The following is a 23,601-nucleotide window of genomic DNA, read 5'->3' as shown; positions in this document are numbered from 1 at the left end:
GTTTCTAGAGCTGAATTTTCATTTCATGCACGGGTATAATGGCCTGTTACTGGAGGTCTAGGGCTACTGCTTTTTCTTCAGACCCTGGTCCACATCCAGCAACACAGTTTTGCACCTAGATGTCATTAGGGTGGGACTTGGCCTACGATCCAGTTAGGGCTGCATTCAGGTGTTAGCTTGGGAGTGTGTGTGCACACACCCATTCTCACACACACACAGAGCACACACAGTGACCTCCAGAGAGATCATACTGAGAGATGGTTACACAAATGTAGTAGAGCCCTTTGGCAACTTTTGTCCTGTTTTAAACCTCTGTTGTAAAGAATAATCACTATAAGCCCAAGAAGAATCTATTCCTCTTGAAAATGATTAATCTGTTAACATGTTTTTGGACTTAAGGTAATATCTTAGAATGTGTAATTGAAGCATATTGTTTCTAGTGATAGGTAAGGAAACATGATGCTGTGTCACTCCTCTGTTCAAAATCCTGCAACTACTCTCCATTTCACCCAGAATAGAAGCCAAGTCCTCAAGACAGCTTACAAGGCATCCCATCTTCATTTCCCCATCTTACAACCTTTGCTCTGGTTGTTCCCTGCTTGGAATGTTCTTCCCCTTGCTCACTCCTTTCCATCAAATCAGTTGAAATCCTTCTTTCTCAAAGAAGCCTATCTTGACCCACTTCCCCACCCCTGCTGTCCTGATCCCATTTATCCTGCCTTTTTAAATGTTATATTTGGCACTTTTACCCTAATGTATAATTCACTTATTTATTTTATTTATTGTTTACCACTTAGCTCCTTTTTCTAAAATGCAAGCCCCACGAGGACAGGGATCTTTTCTTTTTCTCACGGATGGATCTCAAGGGCCTAGAAGGACTGCCAGGTGCACAGCTGTTGCTCAGTAAATATTTGTTGAGTGCATGATTAAATTAATTGAACGATATCACAACAACAATCCTAAACACTATGATACCCATTTTCTAGATGAGAAAGCTAGGGCTCAGATTAAGTAATGTATCTAAAATAAAAGGAGTTACCAAGAGCCAGTGACAGGATCATGACAGGTCTGCCTGCCACCAAAGCCAGTGTGCTTTCTTCAGCACCAGCTTCACATCCTTTGTCATAATAGAACTATACTTGATAAAAACAGACTGAGTTATGGTTTGTCATAACATGACAGAGGCAATTCCACACAAACTGAGAGAAATTAGTGGTTTTTGTGATTCTAGTTTTGAACATGACCTTTTATGTAGTTTTGAAGTCTTGGGGGACCATGTGATTGAGGATCAGAAACAGGGGATGACTCCAGAAAGCTGCATTATAATATTCTTGAATTTGCATATAAAATAAACTAACCTAGAGAAGAAGGAAGAGAGATTAAGTAGATGTAATCAAAAGGGATCTGAAGTTAGCAATATGGTGTTCAATTTGGATTTTATTTTTAGGGCCCTATTCACCCAACACGTGTTAGAGATTTCCTGGGGAGTATACTAAAAATACAGATTCCTAGGCTCCATTCTGGAAACACTGGTTTAGTAAATCTATAGGCCTAGAAATCTGCATTCTCATCAAGCTCTTCTGTGGTTTGGAAGCAGGTAGCCCAGATCACAGCCAGAAATCTGTCTTTAAGGCTTGTAAGTGAAAAAAAAAAGTAACTTTAGAGATTTAGTAAGTCCCTAAAATATTCAGTATTTCAATTTTAATCCCTTTCTTTAAAAAAATGGAGGAGTCTGTCATATTAAGATACTCAAATTGGCTTAACTGCTCCCTTAAGGAGCCTTTGCCATTTGGTGGGTTAGTGATTGGAAGCTACTGACAGGGGTGGTGATTGAAATGCATAGTTCTCGTGTGCAACATGCCTTATGAAAATATTTGTTGACTTGAAATATAAGTGCTCTGCAACCTCTCTTGAAGAGCTCTCTAGAAATAAAATATAACAATTATTTTCACTACTGTAGTTAAGTTGAAATGTTAATGTCTTAAGCATCTATATCCCTAGGCTGCTCTCCCAAGTTCTACAACTTATGAAGGCCCTAGAGGGGTAGGAGTATTGAATCCATGCCTTTCACCATATAGAAAATTCTTCCTTTTCCTTGAACTCTTTGTTGTCACCATGGAGCTGAGAGATGTGCTTCAATGAAGACATGATTAAAATGAAGGCTAATCAATGAGTTTCCTAATAGTATCCTCCTATTTACAGTGACGTTCTGGTCAAAGCCCTCACACATGCACTCTCATTGCAGGTAAGGGTATGGTTGGCTCCCTGTTTTAAGTAGAACCTCATGGGTTTCAGTTTTGGAATTATATTACTGTAGCCCAGAGTGAGATCTTTATTTTAAAGCCATGAAATTTAATTTGTCACTTCATGAAGTTTAAGTGATCTTGGGGCTGATTAAATCAAACTAGAGTCATAGGATGTTTTATTAACAAATAGGAATCCCAGTTCACCAAATTGCAGTGGAGGGACCACCACCCCTAGCTTGTTGAATGAGTAGTATGTCATCTTGGTGAGCACAGAGTTAAAGGGAGGAAATAGGGTGCTGCTGAAATGACATTTGATTTAGGTTAATATTAATTGCTGTGTTAGCTTTCTCCAGGTTAGGAATTTTTGGTCTAAGTAAGTCCTGACTATATTTAGGGCACTCTCTGCTTTCTTCTGAGCTGGTACCTGTATTTATTTTGATGACTCCCTTTATCAGTTACTCCAAACTTTTTTACAACACCACTTCTTAACAACATTTAACAACTTATTTACTGCTATATTTTGGTGATTTACTTTCTGACCTTTAATTTTATTGGGAAACTCTGTCTAAATCATTCATAGTAATAATGACAGCACATGACCTCATAAAGGACCTCATCTTGACATGATCCCGAGGATCAGAGTGGACACTTGAAGATATCTAGCTGTTAGTGGTAGACTCTAGACTAAAACCCAGTCCTCTGATTCCTAGTTATGAACTCTTTAATTCATACTCTCCCATACTCCTATGTCTAACTGAAGATATGGAACCAGTTTTCAGCTGTGGAATTAAGTACAACTAAGTAGCTCACCTAGGAAGAGAACTACCATCCCGATCTCGTTAACAGTATTTTAACCAACGTAACCAAGTCTGAATGGGTTATCTCAGATTACAAGTTCATTGTAATTATTAGAGGGATGAGGAAGCAATATGTTCTTTGTGTAGATGTCAATCTAATTACTATAGCTGCAGAGATTTGTCTAAGAATTTTCAAAAGTTTTTATTGCCCATTTTCTTGAAATTTTCAAATATTAGTAATTGGCTTGGGTTTGGGAATTATTTCCTTCTTCAGTCTTAGAAAAGCACTGGCCCCTTTGAAGGCATATTTTTAGTATAGGTATAGAATTTCCAAGTTTAGTTTCCTTCAAACAGAAAGAGAACCATTACATTTCTTTTTTTTTAAATTGGTAAAAAGGTGTACAAAGGCTTTTCATGTCCCTAGAATTTGAAAACAACGGAATTGTCCAAAACAGTATATTTCCTCATATTTCCTAGTACAGAGAATATATAATATAGGCACTTAATAAATATTGTTGAATGAATGAAAAAATACTTACTTTGGCCACTGGAAAGAAGTATATGAATTATATTACTTCCCACTTCTTTGGTAGCACAGGATGAAAATAATGAGTCTCACAGATGAGAAGCCAGATATCAAAGTGGCTGGTTGTATTCTAGAGCCTGAGAACCAGGCAGAACTGTAGGTATTCTAGTCCCTAAATCACGAATGTTTCCCTAATGATGTATCATGAAGATCTTTGATACTTTTTTTAAAGAGAAAATCAGGACTCTCATGCATATATAAAATCACCATTTACCAAAGATTTTATTTAATTCATTAATGAGGGAACCAGTAAGATGTTAAAACTGGTTCAAAGAACATTTGAGTAGCTAGGCATTTATAGGCAATACTAAGATAAGATTAAGGGGTTATATACAAAACTGGTTAATATCCAACAGAACCATAAACCATAGCCTCTCTGGTTATCTATTTTACCAAACAAATATCTACAAGTTAACCTCTGCATCTGCAGACTTGTAAACTGGCCTAGACAATAAACAGCCAAGCCCAGCACTTTACTAAATGGGTTCCTAGTAATCTCTTTTTGCCTATTTCCAAGTTTCAGATACATTTCTGACACCCAGTACACCAAAAGTTTCTTACCATCACTGCTCTCTTACTGCCCATACTGCTTCTTGCAATGATCCTTTCTTCCTCCTTTTCTCCTCTCTTTTCTGTTGCCAATATATATATTTCCTTCTAACTGAAACTCTATGTAAGTTTTGTCTTGAGAGACAGTGAATTGTGGCATTTATCTGTGCCTCCCCTTCTAGTCCATTGATACTCTTTTCTTTCATTCATCCCTCCATCTATCCATCCACTCATCCTTCCATCCTTCTATTCATCTGTTTTCCTATCTCATTTTTATTCATCGGTTCTCATATTTATTCAGCAAGCATCTGCTGAACTCCAATTATAGGTAAGGCATGTGTCAGGAGCTGAGAATAAGTCCTTAAGATATCATACCTATGTCTTCTCTGAATTCAAGTTTATAAACTAGTTGGTGAGACAAGCCATCCACTAAAATTATTTCACAAGAGTTATTTTGTTTGCCAAGACTAAAACAATGATATTTTAATCAAACATTTTTTCAAATGACTACATGGTCAACCCCAACTCTAGTGCTCTCCTATATGAACCTTTATCAATAGAAAGTTATCACTTTGAAAGTAATGCTATAATGAAGACAGAGCTTGATTTGAAAATATATTTCCCACTGAACTATATATATCAATTGAACAAAAAGAGAGTCTATTATGCCCTGGAAACAGGATGGGTATTGGGTATATATCTTCACATAACTTTGCTAAAATGCAAATCCTTCCCTGAGAAATGTACCTTTTTAAGCTGCGGGTAGTCATTTCAATTTTAGTGTAAGGGTTTTCAATCTTTTCTTAAGAGTAGATTGAGATAGAGAAGGTAAGATTATTTGAGCACCCAAGAGATAAAAAGAGACTCCCCTTGAAACAATGTAATGGACAAAATGGATGATAGAATTTCAATCATTAAAAGATTAATTAATTAAATAATAAATAAATAAATTTATTTTTTAATTCCAGTATAGTTAACATATAGTTTTCAGGTGGACAATATAATGATTCAGCAATTCTACACATTACTTAGTGCTCACCATGATAAATATACTTTTAATCCCCTTCACCTGCTTCACCCATCTCCCCACCCACATCCCTTACGATAACCAACACTTTGTTTTCTACAGTTTAGGGTCTGTTTCTTGGTTTGCCTTTTTTTCCTTTGCTTGTTTGCTTTGTTTCTTAAATTTCACATATGAGTGAAATCATATGATAGTTGTCTTTCTCTGACTGACTTATTTCATTTAGCATTGTACTCTCTAGATTCATCCATATTCTTGCAGATGGCAAGATTTCATTCTTTTTTATGGCTGAGTACTATCTCATTATATATAACATCTGTCTATCTATCTATCTATCTATCTATCTATCTATCTATCTATCTATCTGTCTATCCCACATCCATTATATATATACTACATCTTTATCCATTTATCTATTGATGGATACTTGGGATGCTTCTATAATGTGGCTATTGTAAATAATGTTGCAATAAACAGAGGGGTGCATGTATCTTTTCAAATGAGTGTTTTCATATTCTTTGGGTAAATACCCAGTAGTGGAATTACTGGATCATATGGTAATTCTAGTTTCACCTTTTTGAGGAACCGCCATACTGTTTTCCACCTTGGCTGCAGCAGTTTTCATTCCCATTAATAGTGTATCAGGGTTCCTTTATCTCCAAATCCTTGCTGACACAGTTTCTTATTTTTGATTTTTGCCATTCTGACAGGTATGAGGTGATATCTCATTGTGTTTTTGATTTGCATTTCCCTGATGATGAGTGATGTTGAGTATCTTTTCATATGTCTGTTGTCCATCTGTATATCTTTGGAGAAATGTGTTCATATCTTCACCCACTTTTTTTTTTAACATTTGTTTATTTTTGAGAGACAGAGAGAGGCAGAGTGTGAGCAGGAGAGGGGCAGAGAGAGAGGGAGACACAGAATCTGAAGCTGGCTCCAGGTTCTGAGCTGCCAGCTTATGGCCCAAGGTGGGTCTCGAACTCACGAACTGCAAGATGATGATCTGAGCCGAAGTTGGACGCTTAACTGACTGAGCCACCCAGGCTCCCCTCTAAATTTTTTAAAAATTTTAATCTTCTGCCCACTTTTTAATTGGATCATTTGCTTTTATTTTTTGGTGTTGAGTTCTATAAGTTCCTTATATATTTTGGATACTAACTCTTTATTGGATATGTCATTTACAAATATCTTCTCTCATTCAGTAGGTTTTCTTTTAGTTTTGTTGATTGTTTCCTTTGCTGTGCAGAAGTTTTTTATTTTTACGTAGTCCCAATAGTTTACTTTTGCTTTTGTTTCTCCTGCCTTGGGAGTCATGTCTAGAAAAACATTGGTAGAGCTGATGTCAGTTACATTACTGTCTGTGCTGTCTTCTAGGACTTTGATGACTTCAGGTCTCACATTTAGGTCTTTAGTCTACTTTGAGTTTATTTTTGTGTATGGTGTAAGAAAGTGGTCCACTTTCATTCTTTTGTATGTCGCTTTACAGTTTACCCAACACCATTTGTTATAGAGACTTCTGCCCATTGGATATTCTTTCCTGCTTTGTCAAAGTTTAATTGATTATATAATCATGGGTTTATTTTTGGGATCTCTATTCCATTCTGTTGATCTACGTGTGTATTTTTGTGCCAGTACCATACTATTTTGATGTTGCAAAAAGCTGATGTTACAGCTTTGTAGTATATCTTGAAATCTCGGATTGTCATACCTCCAGTTTTATTCTTTTTCAAGATTATTTTGGCTATTTGGGATCTTTTGTGGTTCTATGCAGATGTTAGGATTATTTGTTCTAGTTCTGTGAAAAATGCTTTTGGTATTTTGATAGAGATTGTATTAAATCTGATCTGTAAATTGCTTTGTGTAGTATGGACATTTTAACAATACTTGTTCTTCCAATCCATGAGCGTGGAATATCTTTCCATTTGTTTGTGTTGCCTTCACTTTCTTTCACCAATGTTTTATAGTTTCCAGAATACAGACAGGTCTTTCACCTCCTTGGTTAAGTTTATTCCTAGGTATTTTATTATTTTTGGTGCAATTGTAAATGAAGATTGTTTTCTTAATTTCTCTTTCTGCTACTTAATTATTGGTGTATAGAAATGCAATGGATTTCTGTATATTAATTTACTGAATTCATTTATCAGTTCTAGTAGTTTTTTGGTGGAGTCTTTAGAGTTTTCTATATATAGTATCATGCCATCTGCAAATAGTGAATTTTAATTCTTCCTTACCAACATGGATGCCTTTTAGTTCTTTTTGTTGTCTGATTGCTGTGGCCAGGACTTCCATTACTATGTTGAATAGAAGTGGTAAGAGTGGATATCCTTGACTTGTTCCTGATCTTAAGGGAAAAGCTATTAGTTTTTCACCATTGAGTATGAGGTTAGCTGAGTGTTTTTCATAAATGGCCTTTATTATGTTGAGATATGTTCCCTCTAAAATGACTTTGTTGAGGGTTTAAAAATTTTTTAATGTTTATTTATTTTTGAGAGAGAGAGAGAGAGAGAGAGAGAGAGAGGCAGGCAGAGAGCGAGGGAGACAAAGAATCCAAAGCAAGCTCCAGGCTCTGACCTTTCAGCACAGAGCCTGACACAGGGCTCAAACCCATGAACCAGGAAATCACGACCTGAGCTGAAGTCGGATGCTTAACTGACTGAGCCACCCAGGAGCCCCTTGAGGGTTTTTATCATGAGTAAATGTTGTACTTTGTCAAATGCTTTTTCTGCATCTATTGAGATAATCATATGGTTTTTATCTTTTCTCTTGTTGATGTGATGCATCATGTTGATTGATTTGTGAATATTGAACCACTCTTGTATCCTAGGAATAAATCCCACTTGATTGTGGTGAATGATTTTTAAAATGTATTGTTAGATTCAGTTTGCTAATATTTTGTTGAGGCGAAATTTCAGTCATTCTTCAGAATGTGTGAGAGGGTTGAGGGAGTTAGTGTGGAGTTATTTTTTGGAGAGATAAGGATTGGTTAGTTATTTGTTGTCTGGTTGGTTGGTTGGTTAAAGAAAAAGAGAAAGGGACAGAATTGAGAGAAGGACACTGCAGAAATTCTACTCATACCATAGCTATCTGAGCCCTGGTTGAGGAAGGGAGTAGGGCAGGTAGAGAAAACAAGTTCTAGAAATGCAGAGGGTCTCATTGTCTTAATACAAACAGGTACTAACCTAAATATGTCAAGGAGGTTGTAAAATAAGTCACTTAGGAGCCATCCTTGAGAAGCCAGGTAGCTTAATCCTAGTTGAGGACAAAATCTAGGAAATCATATTTTCTTGCTCTCTAATTAACATATAGCTGCTTTCAGCCCTGACTTATTTGGTTTGATGCAGCTTAGTGATTTGAACAGTTCTACAGAAGTAGACTGCATCTATTAAGCATTAAGAGTTTCCATTATTGTCCCTCCATTAAAATGTTCCTAATTTTGCTCCTGGAGGAGAGTATGTTGGAGGCCTGGGAGTAGGAAGACTGGGATTAAGATCAGGTTAGCTTGGGAAGATGAGCTTTAGAGCAATCTTTGTCAGTTTGTTGGCATTGCCAAGAATTAATCCTATTCTCAAGGAGGAGTCTAGGTTGTTACAGGCTCCAAACCTTTTATTCATGTGTCTTGAAAATAAGATTGAATATAGGAGGCTGTAGCTAGGATAACTCTGTGCTCAAGAATAATACTTGATAAATGCTTTTGGGAAATGTAAATAAATTGCAATATTTACTTTATCTTCTTCATTCAAATGTACTTATGGTTAAGACTTTGGGTCAGGTAAATTTAAATACTCAGTAAATGATAGAGTGTGATTTAGTAGAAAACATATTACCTTATATTTACCCAAAGGATACAAAAATACAGATTCCAAGGGGATGGGCTAGATGACTGATGGCTATTAAGGAGGGCACTTGTTATAATGAGCATTGGGTGTTGTATATAAGTAATGAATCACTGAATTCTACTCCTGAAACTGATATTGCATCATATGCTAACTCACTGGAATATACACATTTCTTTGAAAAGAAAAAAAAAGAAAATATATTACCTTAATTTGAAAAGAACATTGCATAGAATAGTTTACAAATGCAGAGAAAGAAATCTACAACACACACACACACACACACACACACACACACACATCTTATATACATCTTTAAAAATGTAAATGTTCTGGGGTGCTGCACAAAGAACTGGGCCATTGTCAGCCGACCAGTCTTCTACCTCTTTCTCTAACTCACTAGGGGACTTTGGGCAAGCCCTTGCCCTGCCCTGGACATTAGTCTCCTCACTATGGTTTGAAGGGTTTGAACAAGACAACCTCGACAGCTTTTTCTATCTTGGTGATTCTAGGTTTGGCTGAAATTTAAGTACTTTAGAAACAATGCTACTGTGTTTTGGGTGACTTTAATTCTTTTCCTTCATATTGAAGTACCCGTATGGATTCCCTCCCTGCCTTCTTACCCACTTCTTTCCTCTTCCTTTTTTGTTTTCTTACCCCTTTGTCTCTTCTCAAAGTCCAAGGTGAGAGTGGTTGTCCTCACTGATAGAGGAAAGACTCAAATTTCTTCCCCCAACAATTATGCATCTTTATAAAAGAAAGTCTTAGACTTTATACACTTAATTTTAGCTTCAGAGGTGAATGTGTGAGTGTATTCTTCTGAAAACAGTTCCTCAGAAGGAGCCACACTGGCAAAATGGCTGGTCTTATCAGATGGTAAGATGACCACCTACACACACTGCTGGTTGGGCAGAGCACCATCCCCAAGACATGCTACTCTTGTCTATTTCCTAGGGAGTTTACAAAATCCTCACCTGATTAACTTGGACTTGAGCACAGTGAACTCTCTAAATGTCTTAATGGTAGGACACTGAGTGTGCCTGAAATGTTTTCTGACTAGAGGGGATGTTTTGGCCTTGGAGGGTGTGGGGAGGTGTGAGCCCTTCCTTCACTTGTGGCGGCCAGAGCACCGTTCAGTGACATTCAGGTATCTCTGGGAGTTTTCCTAGTCAAGGCACTGCTGTGACATAGTCCTCCTTAAGCTGTGAGTGATAGGATCACACTTCAGAGTTTAGCAGCTGGAGGCCCTACACATGCTGCCAAAACAGTATCAGAATTGAGGTGAAAAGCTTAATTTTAGGCTTTTGAGAACTAGGCCTTTTTCTTCAAAGTCTGAGATCAAACTGTTGCTTATCATCTTTTGTTTTTTTCACTGCTGCCAATAAAACTCTTTACTGCCATTCATCAGGATGTAACAATATATTTGCAATATAGATTACTGGAAACAGTTTAACCTAAGTCTCTCTTTGTACTGACTTTATAGTGTAAGATATTTTGAATCCACAGGTCACATGCAAAGATTTTAAATTTAGTTCAGATTTGATGGTCATGCTAATGTCCAGTTGGGAATCTTAGACTTAAAAAAAAAGACCCCTTTCCTCTCAACTATGCTATTTTATACTCAAGCATAACCATAGAGATTCAACCCAACTATTATGTATGGTTTGATGTAGGGACTTGAAAACTTTAAAAAAAAAATTTTTTTTTTCAACGTTTATTTATTTTTGGGACAGAGAGAGACAGAGCATGAACGGGGGAGGGGCAGAGAGAGAGGGAGACACAGAATCGGAAACAGGCTCCAGGCTCTGAGCCATCAGCCCAGAGCCTGACGCGGGGCTCGAACTCACGGACCGCGAGATCGTGACCTGGCTGAAGTCGGACGCTTAACCGACTGCGCCACCCAGGCGCCCCGAAAACTTTTTTTTATCAAGGGTCAGAGAAAGTAGTAAAAAGTCTATAGAAGGTTACACAAATTAAAAATAGTAGAAACAGGGGTTTTTAAAAAATAACCATCTGTTAAGGTTTTTAACTTAGAGCAAGGAACAGGAAATTCTATTCTTGAAGTATTAATATATAATAAATATCCTTTTCTTCTGTAATAAGGTCACTTAAAGAGTAACGATTGAAAGAGAGAAAAAGAAAGACAAGAAGAAAGGAAGTGGACAGAGAAAGGGTAGAATTAAGAGGTAAAGGTAGAGAAGGCTGGAGAGGGAAAGGAGGGAAAAATGAGCAAGTCCTGGATACAGGGATGGAGATTTTGAATATGGGAATACGGATCTCTGTTCTGATCAACCGTTAACATGTCCTTGGGGAAAGATTACTCCTTCTCCACCTCTTGTTTAAGTTCTTGTTTTCATATCCCCTTATTGGGACCCGGCCCTGCTCACCAGCTATTATTCTGCACACAGTTCCCTCTCCTGCCCTTCCCCAGGCCCAATACCCTGTCTCACTGCTCCCCTTGGCTGTTGGACAGCCCTCCCTGTCTGCAGCCTGCATACCTGCCTGTGCCACCGCTTACTTCCCCACTGGAAAAACTACACCCAGAACTTGCCCCTGGAAATGCTCCTGGATTCTGCTTTTCTATCTCCAGCTGGGAAATCCTCCCTCACTTCTAATTTAAGGCAATAAAACCCCAGATGGCCAGAGTCTTTCCCAGAGCTTCATTTTCCCTCCTCTCTCGCCTTCCCTCTTTGATTCCTTTTCTGCTTGCTTTCCTGCCTCCCTCTTAGTTTGAAATGGGAAAAAAGATGAAGAAGTGCAATAATTCTTCCAAACGATGAACATGTTTTTCACTCTTCTTCCCTCCAATGAAGCTACCAGTAGGTATCAGAAAATGGAAGAAGTGAGAAGGAATGAAGAAAAGGAGAAAATAGAAAGTAAGACTGCTGTTGCGTACAGGGGTACAGGCAGGAGAAATCCGTTAGTTTTGTGACCATCCAGAAGAAAAATAATAAAATTAAAGCTGTTACAAAGCAGTGGAATCTCTGCCCACTGTTGTTTCTCTTCTTCAAAAACATATTCCCTCCCCACCGGGCATTAAATACAATAATGTATTAACACTGTCAGTTGCAGAGTTTATACAGTTATAAATGATAGATGCTGTCCCTTGCTTAACAACTGCTCTGAATGCCTCATGGCGCCATGGAGCCACGGGCAAGCATATTCAAAGCTCTGGAAGCCTCACTGTAATAAGATCTTCAAAGCAACAATGCCTGTAGTAGGCAGACTTCTAAGATGGCTGGCTTCTGGAAGATTCCTGCTTCCTGGAGTTTGTGCCTTTGTGCAGTCACCCCCTTTGAGTGGGGGTTGAGTCACCTAGTGACTCACTTCTAATGAACAGAAGAATAATGGCAAATGTGATGGGATGACACTTCTAAGATTAGGTTACAGAAGACTGTTTCTTCTATCTTGCTGGCATTCTCCCGATTTCTCTCTCACTTGCTCACTCTGATGATCTATTTGCCAAGTTGTCATCTGCTTTGTGGAGAAGTTCATGCGGCAAGGAATTTAGGGGTAGCCTCTGGCCAACAGCCAGCAAGGAACTGAAGCTCTCAGTCCAACATCCCACAAGGAACTAAATCCTGCCAACAACCACTGAGTAAGCTTGGAATGCAGATCCTGTCCCAGTCAAGTCTTGAGATGGCTAAGGTCTCAGCCAACACTTTGCAGCCTTGTGAAGGAGTCTGAGCTGGAGACTTATGTAAGCCAGGCTTGGATTCCTGAGCAGTAGGAATTGTGAGATAATACATATGTGCTGTTTAAAGCTGCTAACTTTTAGGGTAATTTGCCATACAGTTGTAGATACCTACTATGCTGCCTTGTAAAACTGGGTTCTTGTGGTATCTCTGTACACCTGAGTGAGGTTCATGATTTGCTTACCTAATAAGCCACATTTTTGTACTTGAAAATAATGTTTTAGTAAGATTCTTTTGGACAATGGGAAAAGGAAGGCCATATTTCCTAGAAGCTCTGGAACATACTCTTTTCTTCTCTACCCATCCTTCCTAGACCAGCTTGGTCCTATCTTCTCAAACTCTTAGAGCACCCTGTTTTGACCTATATAGTTTAGCTGTTGGTTGTTTGTTTTCCTACATTTTCTCTCTATTACATAGGCTAAACTATGTCATTTTATGATGTAGTGGCTGTAACTTTGTAGTTTCCTGGGTCAAGTAGTTAATCATGAGTTACTTGATTATTAGCCTTGGAAAGAATCAAATAGCTTATCTGGACGCATTATTGTATAATTTTATTTGGTTATTACTTCCCGGTCAGTTGGTAAGTAGCAAAACAAGCCAAAACATCCTGTCTCTGGGAGTCTCACGAAACTAATGCTCATTTCTGACATCAAATTGTCACAAGAAGTTTTTGTTACAAATTTAAAGCCATATGAAATGTAATACAAGTTGTTTCTTGGACAGAAGCAACCAGTAGCTAACATTTATGTTCTTTCTGTTTGCCAATCATTGTTTTAGGTGTTTTTCTTATCGGAACATAGGTTTCTGAGATTCAGATCAAAAATTTAATGAATAATTAAAGAGTAAGGTTTCAATAGTTTTTAAACCTAACAAACTGAAATATAAGACTCAAAGTCACATTAGGGATTGAGTTACAGCCAGCAATTTTTACAGAGTGATTTGAAAATATGGTCTATATTAAGCTTTCCCTATATAGCCTTGGAGGGAGCTAAGGTGTGTGTGTGAGGAGTGATGGTAGAGGACTGGGAGGCAGAGGTGGTGCAGGTGGTGGTGTATTCAGTGCTGGTGGTAGTGATGCAGGTGGAGGAGGCCATGGCGGGGTAGGTGGCAGTGATGGAGGAGGAGGCAGGGGGTGGTGTGGCTGGTAGTGGTGGTGGGGCAGTGGTGGTGGTATGAATATTTGATTCTTTCCAAGGTTAACAGCCAAGTAACTCATGTTCACTTACTGTATGCCCAGGGACCCAAATGAAGATGCTGCTACTACACCATGAGAGAAAACAGTCCGGCTTGATAGAGGTGCGATAAGAGAAAAATGCATTAGGAGCACTTGGGTGGCTCCGTTAGGTAAGTGTCTGACTCCTGATTTTGGCCCAGGCCTTGATCTCATGGTTTGTGAGTTTGAGCCCCATGTCAGGCTCTATGCTGGCAGTGTGGAGCCTGCTTGGGATTCTCTCTTTACCTCTCTCTCTCTGTCAAAATAAAGAAACAAACATTTTTTAAAAAGAGAAAAAAAACGCATTAATATAGACAACAGCTAAATTGTGCGGGTCATATTAGGGTGTTCTAGAAATTTGGGAAAGGTTTTTGAGGAAAAGATAGGACCTCGCTGGTCCAAGAAGGATGAGTGGAGATGAAACACTGAGCATGTTTCCGTGCCAGGAAATATGGATCCCTTTCCCCAGCAAGTTCAAAAGAATATATATTTTTTGATACTTGAAGGAGATCATATAAGAGCAAGTGAAAAGCAATTCTCTTATCAGTAATAGTCTCCTTGGCTTGAAGATGTCTCTGGACCCAGTAAGTGGCTATTCAGGGAGGAGGCAAACACTGCAATGTGCTACCTTTTCCTTCTCTCAGGTCAGGCTATGCCAGGGATAGGGAGGATTGGGCTTGGGAAGGACATGGATGTGGCCCTATGCCTCTGAGTGCACAAATGTTACTAAGGAGGGGCATGTAATCACGCTGAAGTGGTTCTTGGAGAAGCAGGGATATTGCTCTCTTGTGTCTCCTAGGTTAGTGGGGACACACTTTGCCATGTCCACTTATTGGTTCATAAGCTTGGGAGTTCCCTGGGTGAAATCTGAAAGTGGTCCCCATTAGCAGGGGGCAAGGAAGCCTAAGAAAGAGGCAGAGCACTCCAGATTGTAGGTGGGAGGTGTAACAAGCAAGAGAACTCATGAGGCTTGTCTTGGGTGGTTACAAGTAGATCTCTGTGCCCGCATGCCAGAATCTTAAAATTTATGCAGTGGCCTTAATGGGGTTCCGCCACGTATCCAGTCCAGATGGTCTCAACAACACATTACTCTCTCAAGGCTGTGTCCTTGAAACAGCTGCCAGCGTGGAAATAGTAGGCAGAATGAACATTCCAAGGATAGGGGAAAGGGTAAGGAACCACCGATTGCCTGGGTCCAGCTCATGGGTCAAAAGCAGTCATGTTCTTCCAATGACCTCCTCCAATACCACTTTATTAGTTAGAATAACAGCTAAGCGCTACAACAAATGAATCCTCAAATTTCAGTGACTCGACACAGTGAAAGTTTCTCACTCACCTGACAATTCAGTGTGGATGTTTTCTGGTAGGCAGGCAGCATTCCTCAACTTGGCAATTTGAGGCCTCAGGGCGCTTCCATCTTGAGCTGCCAATCTTAGAACCATGGAGGTCTCTGCCTCTACCTGGAAGAAGGGGAAAGAGAGGCTATGGAAGCATCCCCTTGTTAATTTCCTCAGCCTAGAACTGGCACACATCACTTCAGTTCAATGTACAATGAGACACCTAACAACAGCTAGGTGCAAGGGAGGTGGGGAATGCTGTGCCTGTGAGTGGTGTGTGTGTGTGTGTGTGTGTGTGTGTGTGTGTGTGTGTGTGGTAGCTCCTTTCTGGTGACAACACTACACTATTGATAGAGGAGCATGAATCTTAGTTGAACAGGTGGCTGTCTTTCCATCCCCACATTACAGGTAAAAATTGATATATAGAAATGTTAAAAGTTCAAGATGTTATGACTTCTCTATCAGCAGAGTTAGGGCTGAAACTTAGCCTCTTTTCCTCAGAAAACACTGATGGAACCACCTCAGTTGAAAAGGAGTTTTAAAAGACAGGACAAGGAGCTTCTGTGACCATGGACAGATGTGGACAGCACTAAGGTCTGCCTCCTTAGGCCTTGCAAGTAGCTTTTTATATATTTAAACACTGCCTGCTGATTGTGTGGAGAATGCTTTCCTAAAAGCGGTAGATTTCAAATTCTAGTAAAAACATCAGAATCACCTGGAATGTTTGCAAAACATACACATCCTCTGGCCTTATCTCAGTGAGTCTGATGCATACAGCTCTGGATTGGGCCCAGGAATCTGTACTTCTCCCTGGCTCCCTGGTGATTCTGAGGCAGGTGGTCCCTGGACCTCATGTGGAGAGACATTGCCTTGATCCATGTAAGCTTTGTGTGGTTTTCCTAATAGCAGATGTTGCAGATGCTGTCACCTGCTATATTTTCTCAGACTTCTGGATTACACGCTGGCTGCCTGCTAACTGCCAGCACCTGCATTTCTTTGCCGGCGGGCTTTACCTGGCCTCTGGAGGCTGGCTGCCACCCATGTAGTAGGCTGAAATTGCTGGAAATTAATACCATCCGTGAGCGGTTCTTAGCAACAAAGGACAGGAGTGGGTGTATAGCCTCTTTACCCCTTGGTTGGGCAACTCAGGTGTGTGTTCTACCCTGGCTTCCAGAGTTCTCCACTGGTGTTAAGTTCCATGGGCCCACAGTGGTCACTGGCTCAATAATGCACCCTTTATTGGCTCACTTCCCCACGTGATTACTGGGGCTTCCTTCACCTCTTCAATAAACTACTTGCCCTTGAATCCTTGTCCCAGGTTGTGCTTCTGGGGGAACCCAAATGAAGCCAGTTAGGGACTCATGTGCACTGGGCCATAGGTACCATTTCAGGAAATCCCTCCCATGACTCCTGCACACAGGTGTGAGCTGACTGTGAGGGTGAGGGGCACATCACTGTCATGAAGCTCATTGGCCTGATCAGTGTCACATGTCTGATCTTGCTTCCATAGCCAGTGCTTTAATAAACTGAGCAAAACCAACATGATACACTTACCACCACCTGCAGATGGTTTAGCAAGAAAAATATCGTCTTAGTTTCCGAAAGAAACAAATCCCAATCCCACTTTCCCCTGTCAGTTTTGCTCCATGTGGGAGCTTCATGCTGTCAGTATTCCTCCTGGGTGAGTAGCCTGCAAAGGTTCCGAGTCTTAATGATTACCCCAAAGCAGAAATTGTGGCATAAATCTCCATGTGTGGAATACATATCACAGCTTGAGTTAAATGGACCCCAAACATATGGCATTGTTTTTTGCATTTTCTAACACATGGGCAGTTTCTCACATTTTAAATCAACTGAAAATGAGAAGATTATAGGCAAATCTTCTTGGAGGATTAACCACCAGGAAGTATATTTGGCTTGCATAAATATTTGGGGTGGGATGGATGATGAGGTCAGACACCTTCCGAAGATACATTTCATATCCTATGTGATAGCCCAAGGAGAGACTAGGTGGATGACTCTGGAATTACCTGCCGTCTGGACTGCCCGGGCTTTAGACACTTTCCTTGTACACAGGCTGCAGCAGAGGGCAAGCAGAGCCATGGGGTTTGAGCTTGATGAATGGGGGTTGGACAGTCTAGTGCCTTTTTTGTGTGACTGTAACTGACAGGGACCAATGACTCGTGGAGATGCCCTCTCTTCCTCTGCCCTGATGCTGCTGTCAGTCTGGGTAGATTATAACCTGTGTATGAGCTTATGTCACTTGCTCTGGGGCCACCAGATAAACTCATTGAAAACACTCCGGAAGATGTACAATGGATCTGTTGTCTATTGATCAGATTCCATGTAGAATTGGGATGATGGTCCCATTCTGAGTTTCAAGAATTAAATGTGGTGCAAAACAAATGTTCCCTAGGGGAGATCAATTCTGCTCATCTCTCAGAGGGCTGCACCATAAGAGGCAGCGAGGGGCACCTGGGTGACTCAGTTGGTTAAGTGACACTTTTTTTTTTCAAAGTTTTTATTTATTTTTGGGACAGAGAGAAACAGAGCATGAACGGGGGAGGGGCAGAGAGAGAGGGAGACACAGAATCGGAAACAGGCTCCAGGCTCTGAGCCATCAGCCCAGAGCCCGACGCGGGGCTCGAACTCACAGACCGCGAGATCGTGACCTGGCTGAAGTCGGATGCTTAACCGACTGCGCCACCCAGGCGCCCCGGTTAAGTGACACTTGAAGAGGCTCAGGTCATGAGCTCATGGTTTGTGAGATCGAGCTCCGAGTGGGGCTCTGCTGACAGCATGGAGCCTGCTTAAGATTGTCTCTGTCTCTCTGTCTCTCTTTGTCTTCCTGCCCCTGCCCCCTGCTCATGCTTTCTCTCTCTCTCTCGATAGATAAACATAAAAAAAGCAACTTAGTCGTGCTTATTAAAAAAATAGAGGCAGTGATGTGCCTGTAGGACAGCAGTTCTCTGCAGGTGACAATCAATAGGCAAAGGAGCAAAGTAGGCTCATTAGGCATTTCTCCCTGAGCAGCTCACTTAGCCTTGCCAGGCCTCCAAAGCCACAACCAGCTGTGCTCGCCTCATTTCTGAAATGGGCCCGCCAGAGTGCCAGGGTGCTGTCCTCCCTGCCTGCCCTGGCGCAACAATCCGCCGGGCCCACAGCCGGCCTTTAGCAGACCCTGGAGATCATGGTGTGGTCAGCCCCTCCGTGGGCTCAGAACATCTTTAGGCTTGCTCTCCCTGCCCGCTCCTTGATGTCTCCATCCTCCAAGTGTATTAACGCACACATAGTAAAGGGTTTAGAGAGAGACGCCTACACCCGCGTTACCTGCGATAACTGCTAAGACGTACATCACTGGTCTGCGGTTTGGGGTGGGGTGGCCTGTCTACTACAGAAATCAGGCTGCTGAGAAGGCACACTTCTGGAAGAGAAGGAGGGAGTCCTGCCTGTTGCTAAGAAAGTCTCCCCAGATTCATGTGCCCACATGTGACTGATGAGCCTAGCCAGCCCCTAGTCTGATCTTTGTATCAGGGCTTCTCCCAGCACCTCGTCTGCTCCAGGCCGCACAGCCTGCTGGTCACTCCCTTCAAGGCTGTGCTATACATTCACAGTGAATTGAGGCTCCCTGTATAGCAACTTGAGGACGGGGACCCGGCCTGCTTTCTCCACAGCCGCCTTCTTCCCTCCCGGTGTTTGTGATCATAAAATAATGGTTCTACAATCACATCGGCCTCATGTGGAGATGGGAGAGGGATGGGAAGGGAAGGCAGTGAAAGGGGAAAGAGTTCTGCGCTGGAAACCTGTAGACTTTTCATAAAGCCACCCTCTTTGTGGCTTTATGCAACAGGGAGGGACAGCTGTCTCCTCAGTGGAAACTTCACACGCCGATGCAAGTTTTGGGAGAAGCAACAACCCCCTGGAGGAAGTGTGTGTGTGGGGTTTGGAAGCCGGGCGGCTTTGATTTCTGGCTCTAGTACTTTCCAGCTGTGTCTCTAAGCCTTGGCTCCCTTCTTCGTCTGTAGAGCGGACTTAATAGATTATCTCGATCACCTCACGGAGTCGGTGTGAGAATGAAAAGAAGCCGGGACAGGATAAGCAACATAACAGGATACTGCAAGGTACTTGCGTTGCTCCTGAAGTTCCTTACGCTCGGGAAGTTGAAATTCCTTGCAGGGGTGCCGAACGGGGGAAGCGGGGCTGCCTCGCACGGGTCTGTCCTCCCCTTCCCCTTCCCCTTCCTCCCTGTCGCGCGCCGGCGGGTCTCCCGTCCCGGAGCGTTGCCACGCCGCCCGCTGGGCGGCGGGGAGAGGCTCACCTGGCGGCCTGGGCGCGAGCCCCGGCCTGGGGTGTCGGCTGCAGTGGCGCGCGGCCGCCTCTAGATGGAACTTTCTCACCAACACAAGGCGGCGCCGACCGCCGCTCCCCCGGCGCCCGGCGGCCAGGGGCTCCCGCTCGCGCGCGCCCGGGCAGGTGCGCGGAGCCTGGGCCATAACTCAGGGGAGGGCCGCCGGACTGTGCACGTAGAGCCCGCGGGTTTCCCTCGGCTGGAGGCGAAGGGAATCCCGAGGTTCCCCCTCAGAAGCCGAGCAGCCGCGCGGCGCGGCGCCTCAGGAGTTTCCCGCCCCGTATCTGCGGCTGCTAGAATCGGCTCCACAGCACGACGGTCCCCGTGACCGCCCGCGCCCCCCTCCTGCGCAGTGCCCGCAGCGGGACCGTCTTATGTCCATGCTCGAGCTCCTGGGGCTCGGTAGGAGGCGGCCCCCGAAACCCTCGGGGGCGGGGGTGGGGGGAGACGATCGCCGGAGCCGCGGGCAGGACAAATGGCCGAACGGCAGCGCCGCGTGAGGTAAACTTTGCAGGGGAACCGCGCGGCCGGCGGGCTTTACTCTGAGCATCCCCGAAAAGAAAGCGTGTGGCGGGACACTCGCCGTCGACCACGTATTCTTCCCGGTGACCCTTTTCGGAGCTGTGCTCCTCGAGGCGGACCCCGGGCTCGCGGTCCTGACTCCGGGCTCCGCGTGGCCGTCGTGCGGCGCCTTCCCGCGCGGGTCCGGGCTCGCCAGGCAGTCGGAGCTGCTCAGCTCCCTTACAGCCATATTCCTCCTTCCATCCGCCCGCACTTCCACCCTCCCCGCCACTCCCCACCCCGTCTTTGAGTCCTCCCTTTTTTTGTTGGGGGCGGGGCGGGTGGGGTGGGTTTTTTACGAGAACTATTGACATTTCTGGTCCCGGCGTCTCTGCGGGCTGAGGTGATGTAGCGCGGCGGGGAATCCGTCGGCCGAGCGTCCCTCTCCCTGCCCGCGCCGGGGCCGCTCGGAGGCGCCCAATTCCGGGGGGCTCCCGCCCCTCGGGGTTCCTCCTCCTGCCTCTGGAGGTGACGGGTTGGCGCGAAGCGATTGGCGATCCCGGACGCGATCCCGGCCTTGGCTCCCCGCGCCGCGCCGGGTGAATGGCCGCGGGCGGAGGGTCGGGAGGCGCCGGGCGCAGACCAATCGCGGCCGCCGGTGGGAGTATTTGTTATTCACATGGAAGACACTCGGCACCGGCCGGGCCAGCTCAGCCCCCTCAGCCCAGAGACCAGCCACAAGTGCGGCCGCGGTGCTGGCCTCACGCGGCGGCCGTGGCGGCGCTGACATGGAGCTGCGGGCCCCCCGCGGGCTTCCTCACCGCGCCCTCTGCGGGGAGCAGGGTAAGACGCGCCGAGCGGCAGAAGGAGGAAAAAGCGGAGCAAGTGCCGAACCTCGGGAAGAAACGCCCCCCCCCCACCCCCGAACTCCCCCCAGAGATGGTGCTGGCGGAAAGAGGAGCTCCCCGCTGCTTTATTCCCCTTCCCGTTTTCTCCTTTAAAACCGTTCAGTGGACAGCCAGCCAGCCAGGTGCACCGTTTCTTGTGCGACCACTTTGGTGATTTGTTTCTCCTGGGCACAAGTACATGGCCTTGCACACCGGAGTCTGGGAGAGAAGTGGCGGGCGGAGGTGACGGGAACTGGGGGCGAGGGAGGCTGGGCGCCAGGGGGCGAGGGGCTGGCCGGGCATTGGAGCTTGATTGGGTATCTGTTGAGTTTACGTTGCAAAGAACCAGGCAGCTACTACTACCCCTCTAGTCCGCGCATGATGACATTCCAGGGAAGAGGTTCAGGAAAGAGGAAGGCTTAGCTGGGAACTCCCAAGGCTTGCAGATGTGATCCCCCAAAAGTTTAGTCGGCGAATGAGAGACTGAAGGGTGTCGCTTAGGGGGCAGGAGCGTCTCGGGTGCTCTGCTGGGGCGCGCGGCGGCAGGATTTTAAAGCGCTCTTCCTCGGATTGCCTGCCCTGGGTGACCTCCTGGACCTGCCCTGGCGGAATCCGGACTTGCCCCGCCGAGATGACGAGGTACCTCCGTTCTGCAGATCTGGCGGGAGGGATTTCCGAAGTGAGAGGCTTCCGGGAGGAGTTGGGGTAACCCCCGCCTTCTTGAGAGTGGGGCTGGACGAATGTCTACCCATCATCTAGGGAAGACGCGAGTCGCGGGAGAAGCCGGGTGGTTTGGGGTTCTCCAGAGCCCCTCCATCCCCGCACTTCTGCCTTGACTTCGTGTTCTCCGAGTTAGCCCGACGAGGTTGGGATTTCCGCGGCCCCCCTTTTGTGGCTTTTGGGAAAACACTGGAGTTCCCTGTCCTGTGTGTGGGGCGGGGGGGGGGGGCGGTGAAGGAGGAATGGTCTCTGGGATCTTGAGTTTAAAAAGCGAAGGCAGATGCGCCCGACAGCTCCTCCGAAGCACCTGAAGCCAGCGTGGCCCCAGTTTCGCGCGGGCCCGCGCGGGCGTGGGCGCTCGGGGCAAGCCAGGTGGGGCGTGGGGTGGGGGGAGGCGCTCCCGGCCGAGCCGCGCGCGGAGGCTGGATCCCCCCCGGCGCGCCCGGGGGCTGGGGCGGCGCCGGAATACCCCGGCGGCGCGGGAAAGGCAAGAGAAACCCGGTACTTCTAAGGCCCTGGGCTCTACCGGGAGCCCGGGTTCAACAGCCTAAGGAACTGAGAAGAAAGAGGAAGATGCAGCTGGAAGTGGCGAGCGGGGGCGGGGTGAGTGGCTGCAGGCTGAGATCTAGGTAGAGACGGAGTCGGAGGTAGAGAAGCCTCTGAGCCACGCCAGTAGCGAGCCCATCTGCTCTGCCAAGCAGCTCAGAGATCCCTTGAGGTTCGTACAGTTGGTGAAAATATAACAGAATCACACACACGCGCACACACACACACACACACACACACAACCAAAAGCAAACAAAAAACCCGTCTGTGTGACATGCTCCCTTGGTGCACATGAAATGCAGAGGGGTGTGAGAGTTGCCCAATTGCGCTTCCCTGAAGAATTGTTTCCCTAGTGGCCCAAACTGCAGGGCCTGGGGTCAGACAGTGTCTGTGCTCCCGGGATGGTGGGGGTGAAAATAGACCCACCAGCCAGCTACAGTAGCCCAAACCCCTCAGTCCCCGAAACTAGTCCTTCTTGGGAAGGGAATGCCCTGTTTGCCATTTGAGGGTGATCCTTTCCCACAGACCTGATGGCATGGGAGTCTCTTGGACACCCAGGAGGACGCTACGATCTGGGCCACTACCGCGATTGAGTACAAAGCCAGAACTGAAAAACAGGGTTGGTGGTGGAGATATTGACAAGAAGTATCATAAACAGTAGAAATGCGTTCTGATAATAGCTTGTATTTTGCTGGAAAGAAAAAAAAAAAAGAGAGAGAAAAGAGCCACCAGCAGGTAGATCTTGGATAAACAGCTTATTGCACTTGACTGTAATTTCCATTTTCCGTTATGAAATTGTTTGTCAATAATTGCAAATGGCTACAGAAACCACTTTAGTTTACCTTGGTCACTTGCTTGTGAATAATGTCTTGAAAAATCTCTGTAGGAGACAGAATCAGCTGTGTGAAATTCATTGCTTGGTTCTTGAAAATATGTGGTTTGATAATTTTGAAGAGAAAAGCCTTATCCATCAGGGAAAATGAAGTAAGGGTTTTAAATGTCATTTTCCTATTTCAGAGTCAACTACAGGTTGCATCATACCTGAGATAAAGAGAGAGCTTTCTTGCTTTTAAATCGGGAATATGGGAAGCAATAGCTCAGGAGCAGCTTTCTTGGAGATTTACCCAGAATAAAAAAAAAAAAAGATGCTGAGAACACAGGTCTTTGCTGTTATTTAGGCTCTATTTGTTCTGTTTGGTTTGTGCTGGCTAGTTCTGCCCTACCGTGCTTCCTTTGCAAATTATGACTACTTGAATAATTCTAAAAACATCTAAATACAAAAGGAATAGATAAAAGGAAGAGCTGAACTCTAATGA

General features: G+C 44.4%; 1 protein-coding gene across 6 annotated transcripts in view; it reads left to right on the top strand.

Annotated features, from left to right (window-relative positions):
* The first annotated feature begins 19,066 nt into the window (after positions 1-19,066).
* GRM8 (glutamate metabotropic receptor 8) overlaps positions 19,067-23,601 on the top strand; it is a 768,989-nt gene continuing 764,454 nt past the window's right edge. For 2 of the 6 annotated variants that reach the window (XM_019825760.3, XM_019825764.3), the window contains exon 1: positions 20,530-20,975. The gene's annotated coding sequence lies outside the window, so the exon portion shown is untranslated. Of the gene's footprint in view, positions 19,405-20,002; positions 20,133-20,527; positions 20,976-21,315; positions 21,659-23,601 lie in introns of those variants that run through there. The other 4 variants (XM_045052711.1, XM_019825761.3, XM_045052713.1 and 1 more) reach the window with 4 other exon arrangements.

Source organism: Felis catus, chromosome A2, assembly GCF_018350175.1.
Source record: "Felis catus isolate Fca126 chromosome A2, F.catus_Fca126_mat1.0, whole genome shotgun sequence".
Lineage (NCBI taxonomy): Eukaryota > Metazoa > Chordata > Mammalia > Carnivora > Felidae > Felis > Felis catus.
The sequence above is the reverse complement of the archived record's forward strand: the minus strand, read 5'-3'. Positions and strand labels throughout refer to the sequence as shown.